The sequence below is a fragment of the Lates calcarifer genome, unplaced genomic scaffold (assembly GCF_001640805.2).
Source record: "Lates calcarifer isolate ASB-BC8 unplaced genomic scaffold, TLL_Latcal_v3 _unitig_2045_quiver_3342, whole genome shotgun sequence".
Taxonomy (NCBI): domain Eukaryota; kingdom Metazoa; phylum Chordata; class Actinopteri; family Centropomidae; genus Lates; species Lates calcarifer.
In genome coordinates, this window is record NW_026115940.1 from 3158 (window position 1) to 18225 (window position 15068).

At 36.1% G+C, this 15068-nt stretch overlaps 2 long non-coding RNA genes across 3 annotated transcripts; one reads left to right on the forward strand and one right to left on the reverse strand.

Annotated features, from left to right (window-relative positions):
• The first annotated feature begins 558 nt into the window (after positions 1-558).
• Positions 559-13681, forward strand: LOC127139663 (uncharacterized). Of its 2 annotated transcripts, XR_007809984.1 has the most exons (8): positions 559-623; positions 2444-2505; positions 3133-3186; positions 3752-3819; positions 7050-7117; positions 8482-8549; positions 10574-10641; positions 13417-13681. It is a non-coding gene; the product is annotated as an uncharacterized LOC127139663 (long non-coding RNA). The 2 variants fall into 2 exon arrangements; XR_007809985.1 differs by lacking the exon at positions 3752-3819.
• On the reverse strand, positions 4571-5311 carry LOC127139664 (uncharacterized). Its single transcript, XR_007809986.1, has 3 exons — positions 5088-5311; positions 4756-4957; positions 4571-4656 (listed from the first exon to the last, which is right to left on the reverse strand). It is a non-coding gene; the product is annotated as an uncharacterized LOC127139664 (long non-coding RNA).
• Positions 13682-15068: the final 1387 nt, after the last annotated feature.

The following is a 15068-nucleotide window of genomic DNA, read 5'->3' on the forward strand; positions in this document are numbered from 1 at the left end:
CCTGTGTTTCAGTGGTGGTATTGCATCGTTTTGCGCCTCTAGCTGGCTGGTTTACATCTACTTAAGGTCATCTATTGTCATTTAACGTTCTTTGTGGCCATTTTGTGTTGCAGTGTGGCAGTTAAACATCTCATTACGATCGTTTTGCGTTTTTCCTCTTTGTCGTTTGTGTCTTTGTAGCTTTGTGGTAGTAATCTGTCTATAGTCATCAATTGATCCCCTGTTGTGTATATTATTGATTGGTAATTTGTTTTGAGACTTCACCGAGCTCAGTTTTGAGTTTGAACTCTGTACTCCCTCCACAATTTTTAAGCCACAAGAGTAGGTCACAATGTATGAGCTGAAATATTCAAAATGATTTTAAAAATAGTTTTTCTCTCTGAGATCAATAAAGTCATGTACTAGTAACATAATTAATTTATTTCACCTCAGATCTCAGTGTGTGATTGTCAAGGTTCTAGTGTTCAGTTTTCAGTGTTGTATTCTTCTGCACTGTTCAGGTGTTGGAGGTGAACCCTTCTTTATTAATGAAGTTGTTTGTTGGACTTGTGTTTTCCAGGTTTACTGCTTCAGCTGCTGCAGCCTGGACACAAACACCAGCTCTCACCTGACAAACCAAACAGGTATGTGTCCTAAACATTCACCCTGTCTGAAAAATGTGTTGACGAGCTCAATTAGAAATGTTAGTCACAGTGTTATTGTTTAAATCCTTGGTATTTAATGAGTTTAGTATTGAATTAGGGCTATAATAACAAAATATTTTGCGATAGTCAATAGACATAGTCCATAGACATATAAGACATGGTCGATCACAACGTCGATAAAACTCATTCCACCTGTGTTTTGACAGACAGTACAAAAAGCCAATGATAATGAGAATAGTGCCACGCTGAACCAGTTATGTGGCTGGGACAGAGTTTGAAGCACATCAGAGGCCTGCACTATGAAGCCAGTTCGTTATCTGGCTTCACTAAACCTAACAATCACAGTCGGTCTTAGGACACTGGTTATCAACTCGTTAAGTCAACCCAGGATTTCCCGAGCGCATTTATGTGAGAGTAGGGGTACCTAATATTATATGACAAGCAATGCTGATAGCTGCATGTCATTTCATTTCTAGCAATGTCCAAAAATAACATTTAACAAGGTGAAATGTGAACAATATGATCACATGACTAGAATAGAAACACCTGAAATAATTTTCAACTCTCAATATCAGGAAGAGGATTTATTGTAAATAAGTACATAAATGCTTTTTACTTACTGTGTGAGCGTTTTGCTTTTTTTGTCAGATGGTGATTTATTTGATTCATTGTGAATATGGGATGCAGATAAAAAAGTGACAGTAATGTCAGACTGTTTCTGCTGCCAAAGCAGAGAGGAGAGAGTTAATATTGTTGTGGACATATGGAAAGACTTAACAAAAGGATTCCACACAGCTATAAAAATGTCTGTTGATCTTTATTATTTGTCACATTATTGTAAAGAATCCCTGTCGGAATCCTGCAGGAAATGATGGCGCTAGCTTTTCAGTGATCTGATCCTCTGAAGTTAACCTGCCCTGGAGCAGGTTAGCTGTTCAGCATAAGTTACCATGGTGATTTACTGCGATAAGAAGTGAACCACTATCATAGACTGAAAACCCAGTTAATCTGGGTCTAACTGCAGTTTCTGCTTCATAGTACAGGTGTCAGGTTATGTCGGTGCACACAGCACAGAGCGCAGGAGTAAACACACATGCTAATATTTTGGGTACTGCAGCTGCGCACACCTTTACGTCAGCAGTAGTAGCAAGATAAAAGAGAAAATGATGACTGAAAATGTTAACGGGCGACAGCGTTACTGAAGAAGACGCCTCAATGACAGAGGACTGACAGGTACAGAGAGCTAGTAGAGACAGACACAGCTGATAAAAACTCTGTGGGATTTGGGACCTGTGTCAATAGAAAATACAAATCTGGCTCAACGTTAGCGAGTTCATTCTACCATTTGCTCTCTTTGTCTCTTTGTTCTCTCTCTCCCTTTTGGCTCAACCGAGTATTTTGATCATTTATAACTGCTGCATATATATATATATATAGATAGATAGATAGATATGTGTATATGTATGTGTGTATATATATGTAGTTTAGCTTCAGCTTCTACATATATCATGTCTATAAATTATCAGAATATAGTAATAGTTCTAATCATTTTTAAAAACTCAGAATAGTTTTGTGGAAGTTTTTATTGTGCACTTCACAGTAACATACATGATTCCTCCAGTGATTACTTGACAATTAACATAGAAATGTAAAATTGAAGATCATTATTCTAATTAAATTTTCCCAAATATTTATTTTTATTGATTCTTAAAGATGTTTTGGGGTTAAACTGTTGATGAGGAATAGGCAGTAGTGTATTGATCATTTTCCTCTGTATGTTTCTCTTTGATTTCCTCCAGGTGTCTCCACTTCGTCTTCGTACAGTGAAGAAGTTCTTTGAGACCAGGACTGAGGCCTCCAGGTAATTCACAACCCGCTTTACATAAACTGTCCAACACAGAGCACTGACATGATAGATCTTCAGTAACTAATCTGAAGTCTGAATAGTTTGATTTATCACAAAACACTTAACTCTTTATGAAAGTTTATTTAGTTCATGAATGTACAGTTCAAAGAAACATCAGGTCTCTCTCTCTGTCTCTCTCCCTCAAGCCTGACACACACTAAAAGACTTTTAAAATCTTACCTGATCTATCAGATTTCACAGTTTTGTTCTAATTGTGTGTGATGTGACCAACACAGCACACCAACAACCAGTGTGGACTCTCAAACATGGCAGATGACAATGTCTCTTGATTGTTGTGCTTCTGTCTCAGTCAGCTTGCTCCCTGTGCAGTCCATCCACTGCTGTTGTGTGAATATGAGCAGCTTCTTCTGTCTTTGTGTAGAAAACAAATGTAACTCTTGGACAAGTTCTGATGAGTCCAGATCCACCTAGTTCACATTCTGGTTTCTTTGTAGATTTCCTGTCTTCTTTTCTGTCATCTTTTGACAGTTTGAAGTTCAGTACCCAGAAACTCTGTGCTTTTATTTTGACGTGTTAAGAGTCACATCTTTACATTCATGTTTGCTGTGTTTTTCTCCACAGGATTCAAACTGGAACCATCACAGAGGGAAGAGACAGACATGAAGATGTTGTCAGGTCAGTGTTAGTTTATTCTTTTCTTTAAACCTCTTGTCTGGAACAAAGAGCAACAAATTAAAGCTACTGTAACTTATCATTTTGAATTAGGATTTTTCAACAATGTGGCTGCAAAAATATGGAAACTATATGTATAGTTAGAATAGAATCCCTTTTGATAATTCGGTTTAAAGAGAAGTATAAAACAAAATAGAAATATACAGCTCAAAAGTTTTGATAGACATTTGATCATTTTATTCCAGACAAAATTGAACATATCACAGCAAAGATAATGATTTGACCACAAGGAAACACTAGTTGGGCTCAGGGTTCATGTAGTTATGAACATGTCTACTGAACATTGTTGTGATACAACTATTAGATCATAAGAAGATGAATGTTCTCACAAGTGTTTAATAAAGACATATTCATCAGTGGAAAATGTGCCCATGACTACATTAGAGAAAAACTAAGTGTTTTCACTTGAACAACAGGAATCCAACACAGTTCACAGTAGTTAGATGGTGGAGCTCTTTTATTTCATTAACAGCTTCCTAAAACTTTGCTTTTCTTTCATCCACTTCAGGTCTTCAGCTGCTGTCGTCTTCTCCTCCTCCACAGACAACAACACGGATTGATCACACAAACTCATCTGTAAGTCACAATAGTTTTTTTTACATATTAGACTCCTGACTAGACAGTTTGTGACTCTTTACTTTACTGTTACATTTAGTGACTAGACTGACAGTTTGACATCTTACTGTGACATTTAGTGACTCCTGACTACACTGACAGTTTTTGACACTTTACTGTTACATTTAGTGACTATACTGACAGTTTGACACCTTACTGTGACATTTAGTGACTCCTGACTACACTGACAGTTTTAACACTTTACTGTACTGTTACATTTAGTGACTAGACTGACAGTTTGACACCTTACTGTGACATTTAGTGACTCCTGACTACACTGACAGTTTTTAACAGTTTTTAATACTTTACTGTTACATTTAGTGACTAGACTGACAGTTTGACACCTTACTGTGACATTTAGTGACTCCTGACTACACTGACAGTTTTTAACAGTTTTTAATACTTTACTGTTACATTTAGTGACTAGACTGACAGTTTGACACCTTACTGTGACATTTAGTGACTCCTGACTACACTGACAGTTTTAACACTTTACTGTACTGTTACATTTAGTGCCTAGACTGACATTTTGACATCTTACTGTGACATTTAATGACTCCTGACTACTCTGACAGTTTTTAACAGTTTTTAATACTTTACTGTTACATTTAGTGACTAGACTGACATTTTGACATCTTACTGTGACATTTAGTGACTCCTGACTACACTGACAGTTTGTGACAGTTTTAAACACTTTACTGTACTGTTACATTTAGTGACTCCTGACTACACTGACAGTTTTTAACAGTTTTTAATACTTTACTGTTACATTTAGTGACTAGACTGACATTTTGACATCTTACTGAGACATTTAATGACTCCTGACTACTCTGACAGTTTTTAACAGTTTTTAATACTTTACTGTTACATTTAGTGACTAGACTGACAGTTTGACACCTTACTGTGACATTTAGTGACTCCTGACTACACTGACAGTTTTTAACAGTTTTTAATACTTTACTGTTACATTTAGTGACTAGACTGACATTTTGACATCTTACTGTGACATTTAGTGACTCCTGACTACACTGACAGTTTGTGACAGTTTTAACACTTTACTGTACTGTTACATTTAGTGACTAGACTGACATTTTGACATCTTACTGTGACATTTAGTGACTCCTGACTACACTGACAGTTTTTGACACTTAACTGTTACATTTAGTGACTAGACTGACATTTTGACATCTTACTGTGACATTTAGTGACTAGACTGACAGTTTTAACACTTTACTGTGACATTTAGTGACTAGACTGACATTTTGACATCTTACTGTGACATTTAGTGACTCCTGACTACACTGACAGTTTTAACACTTTACTGTTACATTTAGTGACTAGACTGACATTTTGACATCTTACTGTGACATTTAGTGACTCCTGACTACACTGACAGTTTGTGACAGTTTTAACACTTTACTGTACTGTTACATTTAGTGACTCCTGACTACACTGACAGTTTGACATCTTACTGTGACATTTAGTGACTCCTGACTACACTGACAGTTTTAACACTTTACTGTAGTGTTTACATTTAGTGACTAGACTGACAGTGTGACACCTTACTGTGACATTTAGTGACTCCTGACTACGCTGACAGTTTGAGACAGTTTTTAATACTGTACTGTCACATTTAATGCCTAGACTGACAGTTTGACATCTTACTGTGACATTTAGTGACTCCTGACTACACTGACAGTTTTAACACTTTACTGTACTGTTACATTTAGTGACTACACTGACAGTTTTTGACACTTAACTGTTACATTTAGTGACTAGACTGACAGTTTGACACCTTACTGTGACATTTAGTGACCCTGACTACACTGACAGTTTATAACAATTTTTAATACTTTACTGTTACATTTAGTGACTAGACTGACATTTTGACATCTTACTGTGACATTTAGTGACTCCTGACTACACTGACAGTTTTAACACTTTACTGTACTGTTACATTTAGTGACTAGACTGACATTTTGACAACTTACTGTGACATTTAATGACTCCTGACTACGCTGACAGTTTGTGACAGTTTTAACACTTTACTGTACTGTGACATTTAGTGACTACACTGACATTTGTGACAGTTTAACATTTACTGTACTGTTACATTTATGACTAGACTGACATTTTGACATCTTACTGTGACATTTAATGACTCCTGACTACTCTGACAGTTTTAACACTTTACTGTACTGTTACATTTAGTGACTAGACTGACAGTTTGACATCTTACTGTGACATTTAGTGACTCCTGACTACACTGACAGTTTTAACACTTTACTGTACTGTTACATTTAGTGCCTAGACTGACAGTTTGACATCTTACTGTGACATTTAGTGACTCCTGACTACACTGACAGTTTTAACACTTACTGTACTGTTACATTTAGTGACTAGACTGACATTTGACATCTTACTGTGACATTTAGTGACTCCTGACTACACTGACAGTTTTTGACACTTAACTGTTAATTTAGTGACACACTGACAGTTTGTGACAGTTTTAACACTTTACTGTACTGTTACATTTAGTGACTAGACTGACATTTAGTGACTACACTGACAGTTTGTGACAGTTTTAACACTTTACTGTACTGTTACATTTAGTGACTAGACTGACATTTTGGACATCTTACTGTGACATTTAATGACTCCTGACTACTCTGACAGTTTTTAATACTTTACTGTTACATTTAGTGACTCCTGACTACACTGACAGTTTTAACACTTTACTGTACTGTTACATTTAGTGACTAGACTGACAGTTTGACATCTTACTGTGACATTTAGTGACTAGACTGACATTTTGACATCTTACTGTGACATTTAGTGACTCCTGACTACACTGACAGTTTGTGACAGTTTTAACACTTTACTGTACTGTTACATTTAGTGACTAGACTGACATTTTGACATCTTACTGTGACATTTAGTGACTCCTGACTACACTGACAGTTTTAACACTTTACTGTACTGTTACATTTAGTGACTAGACTGACAGTTTGACATCTTACTGTGACATTTAGTGACTCCTGACTACACTGACAGTTTTTAATACTTTACTGTACTGTTTAGTGTTTTCACTTGAACAACAGGAATTCAACACAGTTCACAGTAGTTAGATGGTGGAGCTCTTTTATTTCATTAACAGCTTCCTAACTTTGGTTTTCTTTCATCCACTTCAGGTCTTCAGCTGCTGTCGTCTTCTCCTCCTGCACAGACAACAACACGGATTGATCACACAAACTCATCTGTAAGTCCAAACAGTTTTTACATTTAGTGACTCCTGACTACACTGACAGTTTTTAACAGTTTTTAATACTTTACTGTTACATTTAGTGACTAGACTGACATTTTGACATCTTACTGTGACATTTAGTGACTCCTGACTACACTGACAGTTTTAACACTTTACTGTACTGTTACATTTAGTGACTAGACTGACATTTTGACAACTTACTGTGACATTTTAATGACTCCTGACTACGCTGACAGTTTGTGACAGTTTTAACACTTTACTGTACTGTGACATTTAGTGACTACACTGACAGTTTGTGACAGTTTTAACACTTTACTGTACTGTTACATTTAGTGACTAGACTGACATTTTGACATCTTACTGTGACATTTAATGACTCCTGACTACTCTGACAGTTTTTAATACTTTACTGTTACATTTAGTGACTCCTGACTACACTGACAGTTTTAACACTTTACTGTACTGTTACATTTAGTGACTAGACTGACAGTTTGACATCTTACTGTGACATTTAGTGACTCCTGACTACGCTGACAGTTTTAACACTTTACTGTACTGTTACATTTAGTGACTAGACTGACAGTGTGACACCTTACTGTGACATTTAGTGACTCCTGACTACGCTGACAGTTTGAGACAGTTTTTAATACTGTACTGTCACATTTAATGCCTAGACTGACAGTTTGACATCTTACTGTGACATTTAGTGACTCCTGACTACACTGACAGTTTTAACACTTTACTGTACTGTTACATTTAGTGACTAGACTGACATTTTGACATCTTACTGTGACATTTAGTGACTCCTGACTACACTGACAGTTTTTGACACTTAACTGTTACATTTAGTGACTAGACTGACATTTAGTGACTACACTGACAGTTTGTGACAGTTTTAACACTTTACTGTACTGTTACATTTAGTGACTAGACTGACATTTTGACATCTTACTGTGACATTTAATGACTCCTGACTACTCTGACAGTTTTTAATACTTTACTGTTACATTTAGTGACTCCTGACTACACTGACAGTTTTAACACTTTACTGTACTGTTACATTTAGTGACTAGACTGACAGTTTGACATCTTACTGTGACATTTAGTGACTCCTGACTACACTGACAGTTTTAACACTTTACTGTACTGTTACATTTAGTGACTAGACTGACAGTTTGACATCTTACTGTGACATTTAGTGACTCCTGACTACACTGACAGTTTTTAATACTTTACTGTACTGTTTAGTGTTTTCACTTGAACAACAGGAATTCAACACAGTTCACAGTAGTTAGATGGTGGAGCTCTTTTATTTCATTAACAGCTTCCTAACTTTGGTTTTCTTTCATCCACTTCAGGTCTTCAGCTGCTGTCGTCTTCTCCTCCTGCACAGACAACAACACGGATTGATCACACAAACTCATCTGTAAGTCCAAACAGTTTTTACATTTAGTGACTAGACTGACAGTTTGTGACAGTTTTAACACTTTACTGTACTGTGACATTTAGTGACTCCTGACTACACTGACAGTTTTTAACAGTTTTTAATACTTTACTGTTACATTTAGTGACTAGACTGACATTTTGACACCTTACTGTGACATTTAGTGACTCCTGACTACACTGACAGTTTTAACACTTTACTGTACTGTTACATTTAGTGACTAGACTGACATTTTGACAACTTACTGTGACATTTAATGACTCCTGACTACGCTGACAGTTTGTGACAGTTTTAACACTTTACTGTACTGTTACATTTAGTGACTAGACTGACATTTTGACATCTTACTGTGACATTTAGTGACTCCTGACTACACTGACAGTTTTAACACTTTACTGTACTGTTACATTTAGTGACTAGACTGACAGTGTGACACCTTACTGTGACATTTAATGACTCCTGACTACGCTGACAGTTTGAGACAGTTTTTAATACTGTACTGTCACATTTAATGCCTAGACTGACAGTTTGACACCTTACTGTGACATTTAGTGACTAGACTGACATTTTGACATCTTACTGTGACATTTAGTGACTCCTGACTACACTGACAGTTTTAACACTTTACTGTACTGTTACATTTAGTGACTAGACTGACATTTAGTGACTACACTGACAGTTTGTGACAGTTTTAACACTTTACTGTACTGTTACATTTAGTGACTCCTGACTACACTGACAGTTTTTTAACAGTTTTTAATACTTTACTGTGACATTTAGTGACTAGACTGACATTTTGACATCTTACTGTGACATTTAGTGACTCCTGACTACACTGACAGTTTTTAATACTTTACTGTTACATTTAGTGACTAGACTGACATTTAGTGACTCCTGACTACACTGACAGTTTGTGACAGTTTTAACACTTTACTGTACTGTTACATTTAGTGACTAGACTGACAGTTTGACACCTTACTGTGACATTTAGTGACTCTTGACTACACTGACAGTTTTTAACAGTTTTTATTGCTTTACTGTTACATTTAGTGACTAGACTGACAGTTTGACACCTTACTGTGACATTTAGTGACTCCTGACTACACTGACAGTTTTTGATACTTTACTGTTAGATTTAGTGACTAGACTTACAGTTTGACACCTTACTGTGACATTTAGTGACTCCTGACTACACTGACAGTTTTTAATACTTTACTGTTAGATTTAGTGACTAGACTGACAGTTTGACACCTTACTGTGACATTAGTGACTCCTGACTACGCTGACAGTTTGAGACAGTTTTAACACTTTACTGTACTGTTACATTTAGTGACTAGACTGACATTTTGACATCTTACTGTGACATTTAGTGACTCCTGACTACACTGACAGTTTTAACACTTTACTGTACTGTTACATTTAGTGACTAGACTGACATTTTGACATCTTACTGTGACATTTAGTGACACCTGACTACACTGACAGTTTGAGACAGTTTTTAATACTTTACTGTTACATTTAGTGACTAGACTGACAGTTTGACACTTTACTGTGACATTTAGTGACTCCTGACTACACTGACAGTTTTAACACTTTACTGTACTGTTACATTTAGTGACTAGACTGACAGTTTGACACCTTACTGTGACATTTAGTGACTCCTGACTACACTGACAGTTTGAGACAGTTTTTAATACTTTACTGTTACATTTAATGCCTAGACTGACAGTTTGACATCTTACTGTGACATTTAGTGACTCCTGACTACACTGACAGTTTTAACACTTTACTGTACTGTTACATTTAGTGACTAGACTGACAGTTTGACATCTTACTGTGACATTTAGTGACTCCTGACTACACTGACAGTTTTTAATACTTTACTGTACTGTTTAGTGTTTTCACTTGAACAACAGGAATTCAACACAGTTCACAGTAGTTAGATGGTGGAGCTCTTTTATTTCATTAACAGCTTCCTAACTTTGGTTTTCTTTCATCCACTTCAGGTCTTCAGCTGCTGTCGTCTTCTCCTCCTGCACAGACAACAACACGGATTGATCACACAAACTCATCTGTAAGTCCAAACAGTTTTTACATTTAGTGACTAGACTGACAGTTTGTGACAGTTTTAACACTTTACTGTACTGTGACATTTAGTGACTCCTGACTACACTGACAGTTTTTAACAGTTTTTAATACTTTACTGTTACATTTAGTGACTAGACTGACATTTTGACACCTTACTGTGACATTTAGTGACTCCTGACTACACTGACAGTTTTAACACTTTACTGTACTGTTACATTTAGTGACTAGACTGACATTTTGACAACTTACTGTGACATTTAATGACTCCTGACTACGCTGACAGTTTGTGACAGTTTTAACACTTTACTGTACTGTTACATTTAGTGACTAGACTGACATTTTGACATCTTACTGTGACATTTAGTGACTCCTGACTACACTGACAGTTTTAACACTTTACTGTACTGTTACATTTAGTGACTAGACTGACAGTGTGACACCTTACTGTGACATTTAGTGACTCCTGACTACGCTGACAGTTTGAGACAGTTTTTAATACTGTACTGTCACATTTAATGCCTAGACTGACAGTTTGACACCTTACTGTGACATTTAGTGACTAGACTGACATTTTGACATCTTACTGTGACATTTAGTGACTCCTGACTACACTGACAGTTTTAACACTTTACTGTACTGTTACATTTAGTGACTAGACTGACATTTAGTGACTACACTGACAGTTTGTGACAGTTTTAACACTTTACTGTACTGTTACATTTAGTGACTCCTGACTACACTGACAGTTTTTTAACAGTTTTTAATACTTTACTGTGACATTTAGTGACTAGACTGACATTTTGACACCTTACTGTGACATTTAGTGACTCCTGACTACACTGACAGTTTTTAATACTTTACTGTTACATTTAGTGACTAGACTGACATTTAGTGACTCCTGACTACACTGACAGTTTGTGACAGTTTTAACACTTTACTGTACTGTTACATTTAGTGACTAGACTGACAGTTTGACACCTTACTGTGACATTTAGTGACTCCTGACTACACTGACAGTTTTTGATACTTTACTGTTAGATTTAGTGACTAGACTTACAGTTTGACACCTTACTGTGACATTTAGTGACTCCTGACTACACTGACAGTTTTTAATACTTTACTGTTACATTTAGTGACTAGACTGACAGTTTGACACCTTACTGTGACATTTAGTGACTCCTGACTACGCTGACAGTTTGAGACAGTTTTAACACTTTACTGTACTGTTACATTTAGTGACTAGACTGACAGTTTGACATCTTACTGTGACATTTAGTGACTCCTGACTACACTGACAGTTTTTAACAGTTTTTAATACTTTACTGTTACATTTAGTGACTAGACTGACATTTTGACATCTTACTGTGACATTTAGTGACTCCTGACTACACTGACAGTTTGTGACAGTTTTAACACTTTACTGTACTGTGACATTTAGTGACTAGACTGACATTTTGACATCTTACTGTGACATTTAGTGACTCCTGACTACACTGACAGTTTTAACACTTTACTGTACTGTTACATTTAGTGACTAGACTGACATTTAGTGACTACACTGACAGTTTGTGACAGTTTTAACACTTTACTGTACTGTGACATTTAGTGACTCCTGACTACACTGACAGTTTTTTAACAGTTTTTTAATACTTTACTGTGACATTTAGTGACTAGACTGACATTTTGACACCTTACTGTGACATTTAGTGACTCCTGACTACACTGACAGTTTTTAATACTTTACTGTTACATTTAGTGACTAGACTGACAGTTTTTAACAGTTTTTAATACTTTACTGTTACATTTAGTGACTAGACTGACATTTAGTGACTAGACTGACAGTTTGACACCTTACTGTGACATTTAGTGACTCCTGACTACACTGACAGTTTTTGATACTTTACTGTTAGATTTAGTGACTAGACTTACAGTTTGACACCTTACTGTGACATTTAGTGACTCCTGACTACACTGACAGTTTTTAATACTTTACTGTTACATTTAGTGACTAGACTGACAGTTTGACACCTTACTGTGACATTTAGTGACTCCTGACTACGCTGACAGTTTTTAACACTTTACTGTACTGTTACATTTAGTGACTAGACTGACATTTTGACATCTTACTGTGACATTTAGTAACACCTGACTACACTGACAGTTTTTGACACTTAACTGTTACATTTAGTGACTAGACTGACATTTTGACATCTTACTGTGACATTTAGTGACACCTGACTACATTGACAGTTTTTGACACTTAACTGTTACATTTAGTGACTAGACTGACAGTTTGACACCTTACTGTGACATTTAGTGACTCCTGACTACACTGACAGTTTTAACACTTTACTGTACTGTTACATTTAGTGACTAGACTGACATTTTGACATCTTACTGTGACATTTAGTGACTCCTGACTACACTGACAGTTTTTAACAGTTTTTAACACTTTACTGTTACATTTAGTGACTAGACTGACATTTTGACATCTTACTGTGACATTTAGTGACACCTGACTACACTGACAGTTTTAACACTTTACTGTACTGTTACATTTAGTGACTAGACTGACAGTTTGACATCTTACTGTGACATTTAGTGACTCCTGACTACACTGACAGTTTTTAATACTTTACTGTACTGTTTAGTGTTTTCACTTGAACAACAGGAATTCAACACAGTTCACAGTAGTTAGATGGTGGAGCTCTTTTATTTCATTAACAGCTTCCTAACTTTGGTTTTCTTTCATCCACTTCAGGTCTTCAGCTGCTGTCGTCTTCTCCTCCTGCACAGACAACAACACGGATTGATCACACAAACTCATCTGTAAGTCCAAACAGTTTTTACATTTAGTGACTAGACTGACAGTTTGTGACAGTTTTAACACTTTACTGTACTGTGACATTTAGTGACTCCTGACTACACTGACAGTTTTTAACAGTTTTTAATACTTTACTGTTACATTTAGTGACTAGACTGACATTTTGACACCTTACTGTGACATTTAGTGACTCCTGACTACACTGACAGTTTTAACACTTTACTGTAGCTGTTACATTTAGTGACTAGACTGACATTTTGACAACTTACTGTGACATTTAATGACTCCTGACTACGCTGACAGTTTGTGACAGTTTTAACACTTTACTGTACTGTTACATTTAGTGACTAGACTGACATTTTGACATCTTACTGTGACATTTAGTGACTCCTGACTACACTGACAGTTTTAACACTTTACTGTACTGTTACATTTAGTGACTAGACTGACATTTTTGACATCTTACTGTGACATTTAATGACTCCTGACTACACTGACAGTTTTAACACTTTACTGTACTGTTACATTTAGTGACTAGACTGACATTTAGTGACTACACTGACAGTTTGTGACAGTTTTAACACTTTACTGTACTGTTACATTTAGTGACTCCTGACTACACTGACAGTTTTTTAACAGTTTTTAATACTTTACTGTGACATTTAGTGACTAGACTGACATTTAGTGACTCCTGACTACACTGACAGTTTTTGATACTTTACTGTTAGATTTAGTGACTAGACTTACAGTTTGACACCTTACTGTGACATTTAGTGACTCCTGACTACGCTGACAGTTTTTAATACTTTACTGTTACATTTAGTGACTAGACTGACAGTTTGACACCTTACTGTGACATTTAGTGACTCCTGACTACGCTGACAGTTTGAGACAGTTTTAACACTTTACTGTACTGTTACATTTAGTGACTAGACTGACATTTTGACATCTTACTGTGACATTTAGTGACTCCTGACTACACTGACAGTTTTTGACACTTAACTGTTACATTTAGTGACTAGACTGACAGTTTTTAACAGTTTACTGTTACATTTAGTGACTAGACTGACATTTTGACATCTTACTGTGACATTTAGTGACTCCTGACTAGACTGACATTTAGTGACTACACTGACAGTTTGTGACAGTTTTAACACTTTACTGTACTGTGACATTTAGTGACTCCTGACTTACACTGACAAGTTTTTAATACTTTACTGTTACATTTAGTGACTAGACTGACAGTTTATTAACAGTTTTTAATTACTTTACTGTTACATTTAGTGACTAGACTGACATTTAGTGACTCCTGACTACACTGACAGTTTTTAACAGTTTTTATTGCTTTACTGTACATTTAGTGACTAGACTGACATTTAGTGACTCCTGACTACACTGACAGTTTTTAACAGTTTTTACTTTACTGTTACATTTAGTGACTAGACTGACAGTTTGACACTTACTGTGACATTTAGTGACTCCTGACTACACTGACATTTTAATACTTTACTGTACATTTTAGTGACTAGACTGACAGTTTGACACCTTACTGTGACATTTAGTGACTCCTGACTACACTGACAGTTTTT